The sequence below is a fragment of the Piliocolobus tephrosceles genome, chromosome 6 (genome assembly GCF_002776525.5).
Source record: "Piliocolobus tephrosceles isolate RC106 chromosome 6, ASM277652v3, whole genome shotgun sequence".
Lineage (NCBI taxonomy): Eukaryota > Metazoa > Chordata > Mammalia > Primates > Cercopithecidae > Piliocolobus > Piliocolobus tephrosceles.
The window spans coordinates 135,365,459-135,372,875 of record NC_045439.1 but is presented as its reverse complement, the minus strand read 5'-3'; the positions used below and the strand labels follow the sequence as shown (position 1 = coordinate 135,372,875).

The window sequence follows — 7,417 nt, the reverse complement described above, 5'->3', positions numbered from 1 at the left end:
AAGCATTGTTATTTAGAGAGAAGTATGTTGTGAGACAAGCTAGAAAGTGGTTTCCAGTCTCTATTCTGTCTCTTTTTCCCTTTTGGCAAGCCATGTAACCATTGTAAGCCTTAGCTCTTCTATAAAAGGAGGTAATATTCATCTCTTTTACATCAATATGTAGATTTGGTTAGGAGAATTATGTACACATACACATACAAACACAACAAAACTGTGCTAATATCTGTCATTGGTGAAACCACAATTTAAGCTTTAGTAAGTTTCTGTGCCTGAGATGCCTGATATTTTTTTCTCTATAATTAATTCAGAGGGAAAAGAGTGCATATTCTTCAACAGTGTCAGATTACAGCACACAATCCCCTAAGTGCATGGTCCTGCCTATGAATTCACATATGCTCATCTTTTTCTTCCGTATTTGGCCTCTGCTTTGGCCTTGCCATTGGCTGCTTGTGACTTTGCCTTCAGCATCAAGACCAGAACAATTCAACATCAACTTCAAAAATGAATATTGGATATGACCTCCAAGAGCATGCATGGTTTGGCTCATGCCTGCCCATTGGCCTGTTGGCTGTTGGCATCTCGAATATGCCACACTCCTTCTCAGCATTGAGGCATTGCTTATGCAGTTCCTTCTACCTAGAATACCTTTGCTCTTACTCCTCATCCTCCCCATTTTCAGCTAGGTAATTACTCTTGTATGTCTTTCAGATTTTGGCTCCATTGTTCATAGAGAAGCCCTAAACTAGATCAGGGCTTTAAGCTCTCACAGTGCATGCACTGTCTCTTCATAACACCTGTCACAGATAAGTATTCTAGGATTATCTGCAGTTCTCATTGGATATGAGCTGTCCTTCTTGCTATTATATTCCTAACATCCAGCTCACAGGTGTTCAATAAGTATTTGTTGAATGAATGAGTGAATGAGTGCGTTTAGTTTTTGAAACTTGTTCTAGTTTGTGCCTATTGGCGCAGCTAGCACCAGGACTTTTTGTTGTCCAAATACCCAATGAACACTCTTTGCAGAGCATCAGCTCATTCCAGAGACAGAGACAGCCATGACTCCTGCCCCGTGAGCCAGAGAGCCTGTTCACTTGGTGGCTGGGAGAGTGGCTGGGCTGCTCTTCTCCAGGCTGGATGTCCCCCAAAAGACCCACAGTGTGATTAGTTTGCCTTCTGGTTTCTTGGTCCCTTTGGGTTCTTAGCCCCTTGGGTGCCCCGAGCCTTCATCTTTTCTTTCATATCTTTAGCAGGCCCCTGTGCCCCACATCCCTTTTCTTCTCTTTCCCCAGCAGCCTTGCCCAGCCCTGTCTCCCTCTCCAAGCCCTTCTTTCCAGTGTATCTGTACCCGTCTCTGGACTGTGAATCCTGCCCTGCCCTGAACCTTTCCTCAACTGTTGGCTTCAACTGTCATCAGAATGTTCCACCCTCAAAATTCTTAGGGGTTGGTGCCCTGGTTTTGTGGCTGGGTGGACTACAAGGCCCTGAGGACTGGGTTCAGCCTTTACTTCTGAGTGGTCTCAGCCTTTAGCACCCAGTAACCACACAGCAGTGCGTGGTGACTTGATTTTCCCACCTAATTCTTAACCAAGTTTCCAAGGCCATTGTGGTCATTTGTGTGACCCCTCTGCTGCAGCTTCACAATTTCACCACACTCACCTGCTTTTGTTGAGGAGAAACTTCTGTGGATACATTGGCAGGCCTAGCTGAGAAAAATTGGGGACCACAGGACTTCCTGCTACCTTACTTGGCTCAACCCCCAGGACACTCCTGACCCCAAGCTGCAGTTGTCCCCTGTCACCCCTAATATTGCAACCACCCCAAAGTAGCTCACACTCCAAGGCTGCAAATGCTTGTGTCCTTCTACTCTCAGGGCTGGGGTAGGCTGTGGAGGAGGAGGAAAAGCCATTCTAGTGGCTCAAAGAGCCAGTGCAAAAGCACTGCTTATGGTGGTTTCTTTGGGGGTTGCAGATATGTATAGCTGTAAGAAATATGAACTCATGCCCCCCACAATGCCTCATGCTTAACCAGCTCTCTTTCTGAGCTCCTGTGTCTACTGGGAACATTGAGGCTTCCTCTCAGATATGATTGTGTCTTACTACAGGTGTTTAGTACTTGGCAGTGAGAGGCCCATCTAATCAGAGCTGGCCTTGGGCTCTGCAGCTTACCCTGGTCACTCTTGGTACTCCTGTAACAAGGAATACTTTATAGTTTTCTCATTCATTTATTGATTCAGTCATTCAGTCATCCAGTCATTCATTTAACAGTTATTGAACACCTATATGCCAGGCATTATCTATGTACTGGGGATACAAAAAGTGTCAGGCAAACAGAAACAGACATTCACCCTCAGAGAGCTTCTGCCCTGACGAACTTCCTATATGAAGAGAGTAGGTTTTATAGAGCATATTGACTGGAGTAAGGTGTGTGAGATAATGGTGCAAGCTGAGGCCAGGAAAGGAGGCCAAGATGCTATGAGAACTTGCTATGAGAACTTGCAGACCAGGTTTAAAATTTCAACTTTTATCCTAGAAGCCTTGGGAAGCCTTTGAAGGAAGGGTCTTAAGCAGAGGAGATACAGGATCACTTTTTTTTTTTCCTTTTAAGTGAGGGCACCTGCACCATGTGGAACACAACTTAGAAAAAGGCAAGAGTGGAGATTGGTCAGAAGGCCAACTGGGAAAGGAAGAGCCTTGGTGGGGAGAAAGTGTTTGACATGTAACCCAGGTTGAGGAAAACTGACAGGCTGTGAGGTCAGGGATCTGCTCATTGTGAAAGCAAACACAGAGGGGGTTAATTGTAACTTGAGTTTGAGGCAGGTTGAGGTGGCTTTGTAAGAGGCAGGTAAGGCTAGGATAAGTGAGAAGAGTGAGGGACTGGAGCTCTGGAAAGGTAGTGACTGGTCAGGGCTGCAGGATGGCCATTCCTGAAGCAGGAGGGCTCCAAGGAGTCTCCAAAGCCTGCTCATCCTGGTCTTTTCAGAGCTGCTCTGAGTATCCAAGAGGTCCAGAGAAAAGGGGCCATGGGGACACACACAGGCTGAGAGAAGCTGGGAAGGGTCAGTGTGGACCACAAGTGAAGATGACCTCAGCAGATGGAGGCAGTCTGTCAGATCCCCTCCACCACCCCCTGGGCCAGTGTGCCGCAGCTGGGGGCAGGCCAGCCCCCTCTATCACTAACTGTGGCTGCCATTTTGTGCCTGGCCATCCATCCCAGACAACCTTCAATTGGAATCTCTCCTAATGAAGCCCTACCACACAGAGGCAGTCGGCCCTGCAATGGTGTAGGCTCGAGGCCATGGCCACAGCAGGAGGCAGTGGCAGTAGAGGGTGGCAGTTAGGGAGCAGGAATCATTTGACTCTCAGAACCCCGTTGGGGTGTGGCTTCCTAAAGCTCTCCAAGGTAAGACATACAACGGGACAAATAAGTTTTTCAGGGCTGGGCATGGTGGCTCACACCTATAATCTCAGCCACTTTGGGAGGCCTACACAGGAGGATCACCTGATGTCAGGAGTTTGAGACCAGCCTGGCCAATATGGTAAAACCCCGTCTCTACAAAAAACAAACAAACAAACAAACAAACAAACAAACAAAAAACAGAAACTAGTTGGGCGTAGTGGTGGGTGTCTGTAATCCCAGGTACTTGGGAGGGAGGCAGAGGTTGCAGTGAGCCAAGATTGCTCCATTGCACTCCAGCCTGGGCAACAGGAGTCAAACTCCATCTCAAAAAAAGCAAAAGAAAAGAAATAGGTTTTCAGCGGGAGACAGCAGGCGCATCGATGGCACCAGAGGAAGATACCGTGACCCTGAAGGATCAATGTTGGAGTGGTTATCCCAAGGATGGGGCCAGTGCTGCACCTCTTGCCCTCAATTTCTCCATCAAAATTGCATGAGTTTTTTTTCTTTTTCTTTTGGAACTTGTAATGGCATTTCTACTATTTATTTGGAAGAATATATATAGTGAAACTAGCCCAGAGAAAAGGAACAATAAGTAAAATAAATGGGCAAAACTTGTGCTGTTAGCTGTAAAGTGTATTTAAAATACATCTGAAATCATTTGAACAGCATGAACCTTGGTGGCCAAATAGATCAATGACAAAGAGGAGAAAACCTAGATACAGGTTCATTTTTGCCTTATATGCTTTGAGATTAGTGTTTCTATTTACAGCTGTGACTGATACAGATGCATCACAGTTGAGAGCAAAGCGAGGTGAATGTCCCTATTAATTGGCACCATGGTGTGAGGCTGAAATGAGGGTGTGGCCAGCCAAGAGGGGATCTGCTCTTCTTGCCCTGGTTCCCCATTGTTTCCTGTCCTGTCTTGTGTCCAGCTGCTTAGCAAGCTTCGTTTTGGTATTTAATGCTTTTTATAGCTGGAACCCTGAGGTTCCTCAGAAATCTGCACATGTTTACTAGATGGTGCTCTGGATTTTCTTTAAAGATACGAAGAAAAAGGCAAGGGCAGGTCTGTGAAGCTTCTTACCTCCAGCAGAGCTGGTGGAGTGAATGCCGTGGCTCCAGCTGCACCCCCAGCTGATGAGAATGGCCTTCCGTTTGCTGAGATTCTTCCCTTTTCTCTCCCCACTTCCACCACCAATATGGGCATTCATTCTGTAGACAGTAAATGTGAGCTTTCATCCTTGAGTATATTGAGATATGACTTTTCCTAATAAAGGTGGCATTCCAAATTAGTGTAAAGCATGCAGTAATTGATACAGAAATCACCTAGTCGTTTTTCCCCCCAGTGTCTGTCTGGGGGCAGACCAGGTACTGTTCTGGGTTCAAAAATTAACCATGTAAACAATAGAAAGTGAAGTTTTTTTGTTCCCAGGGAACAGGGAGCTCTTAGTGAAGAAGACACACAGTGAGTGATGAGTCAACCAATAAACAGCTTGACAGGAAACTGGTGAAATGAAGAAAAATGAATCCAGCTAGGACAATAGACATGGATGGAGGTGGGTGGTAGTCAAGGAAGACTTCTTGGATAAGCTGGTATTTGGGCAGAGGCCTGAAGAAGTGTAAGCCATTGCTAGGGGGGTATCTGGGTAAGAACGTTCCAGGAGGTGGGTACAGCAAGTGCAGAGATGCACCCTGTGGATTGACTGCTTGAAGTGAATCCTTTTTAATGCCTCCTTCTCTACATCGCAAGATTTTTGTTAGTGATTATGTAATAAATTATCTTCTTCATTTATTCTTTTTTTGATGAGTATAAACTTGACATTTTTAATTAAAGTTACTTACAATTGAATTAGCTAAAAAGTCTAGTGCATTTGAAACAAAATTGTTTATATGCTAGTTATGTTTACAGAATGAAAAGTAAAATTAAAGATAAAGACATTAATATTTTAAATTGGCAGTTTCCAAACTGTGTTCTAAAACTCAATACTCATAACACAAGGAGATGATAATAATGTACATTGGACAGCCCCTGTGGGTGTGGTGGTGGTGTTGGTTGTTGGTGTTGGTTGTTGTTCCTTTAAAAATAAACTTCGTCTCAGGGTGCTCTCAAAGCGCATCTTTGTGGCCCGTGAGGTGCTCATGCACAATGGGAGAAAATCAAATGCAGATACACTGTGGTGCCAGAAGAGAAAGAGCTGTTCCTTCTTCCAAGGCTAATGTCCAAAGTAGTACACATTGATTTAGGTCTGGAATGTAGTGAAAAACTAATTTTTCACAAAAAACTTTCAATAAAGGGAACCTATCCTTCTCATTGCGTTCAACATTGTCGTAAGGCATAAAGGCATCAAATAGCTACACTTTTTCTGGAATTGCTTATTTGCTAACTGATTTTTCCTTCCACCACGACATCTAAGATTAAAAGATAAATTGATACTTAAAATTTAGAATCTGGATATCAATATATAGTTGACTCCAATCTTCCTTCCTTCCTTCCTTCCTTCCTTCCTTCCTTCCTTCCTTCCTTCCTTCCTTCCTTCCTTCCTTCCCTCCTCTCTCTCTTTCTCTCTTTCTTTTCTCTCTCTCTCTCTTTCTCTCTTGAGGGAGCCTAGCTCTGTCGCCCAGGCTGGAGTGCAGTGGCACGATCTTGGCTCACTGCAAGCTCCGCCTCCCGGGTTCACGCCATTCTCCTGCCTCAGCCTCCGGAGTAGCTGGGACTACAGGTGCCTGCCACCACACCCGGCTAATTTTTTTTGTATTATTTAGTAGAGAAGGGGTTTCACTGTGTTAGCCAGGATGGTCTTGATCTCCTGACCTCGTGATCCACCTGCCTTGGTCTCCCAAAGTGCTGGGATTACAGGCGTGAGCCATTGCGCCCGGCCCCAATTTCTTAAACTGATGCTGAAGAGGGCAACCAAATGGCTGAAATAATTTTAGAATAAAAGAGTCTCTCTCTTGGCAGTATAGTTGTACTCAAACTTTTATTGTTACATGAGGCTGGCCAGCTGTGCTGTCATTACGGAGCATGAACGGTATCATTGAATAAAATGCTCAGTAGATACCTCTGGATTGTCAGAGGGGCTGGACTCTAATACTGTATCTCCAGAGTTCTGCAGGTTAGGGATGTGATGCATGTGTAGGTCTTCTCCAACTTCAAATTTATTCATCCTTCAGCTGTTGCCCCACAGATCCCAGGAGGGGACACCAACCCCTGTTGCTGGTCCAACTTGGGACTGGCCATGATAAATTCATTGGACTGGCAGACAGTGTTAGCAACTCCTCCCAGGGTAATCATGGGGTTTAGTATGGTTTGGCCGCCTGTTACAGACATTCCTGCTTCCTCAGCTGCATCTTTAAAACGCTGGATAATCAGAGACATCATTTTATCCCTTTCCCTGTCGGTCACTTTATTACTGACTCCAAGGAGCATCAGCATATTGTCACATTCTGTGACTCCCATTGTGTAGAGGTCACTGAAGACATTGGCACGTGCTATCCTGCCCATCACGGAAGGGTCGTTTATGATCCGGTAAATGTAATCTGTGGTTTGAACCACGGAAAGCCCACCGTGCCTCAAAGTAATGACACAAGTATCCATTCCAATGCCAAGCCTTGGGGTAACGGCTCCCAGAAACTGCTCATCTTCTTGGAAGTGGTTCTCCTATAAAGATTCCAGCAATTTTTGCAGGACATCTTGGGGCACTTTGCAGCCTGTGCCCTTCAGTTCAGTGAATCTGGTTAGCCGGAAGCTCTTGTCCAATTTGTAACTTTCCGGGTTAAAGGACTCACCCGTAGACATGGTTCTTGGGCCTGCTCTCCTCACAGCTCACCCCCACCCCTCCCTCTGCGGGTTGGCTGGGTTCTTTACGCATTCACCGCTTGCTTTGCGCCATCCGCCTCTTCCCACAATGCACTGGGCGCGGCCGACCTCCCTTAAGCATGCCCTGAATAAAAATGCCGCCATCCGCGGCGGCGGGGACCGCGGCTCTTGCCTGGGCGCCGCGGGGGCTCCCTTGGCTCGGCG

At 46.0% G+C, this 7,417-nt stretch overlaps 1 pseudogene; it reads right to left on the bottom strand.

Moving 5' to 3' along the window:
* Window positions 1-6,556: 6,556 nt before the first annotated feature.
* LOC111548287 lies at window positions 6,557-7,192 on the bottom strand (annotated as a pseudogene).
* Between the last annotated feature and the right edge of the window lie 225 nt (window positions 7,193-7,417).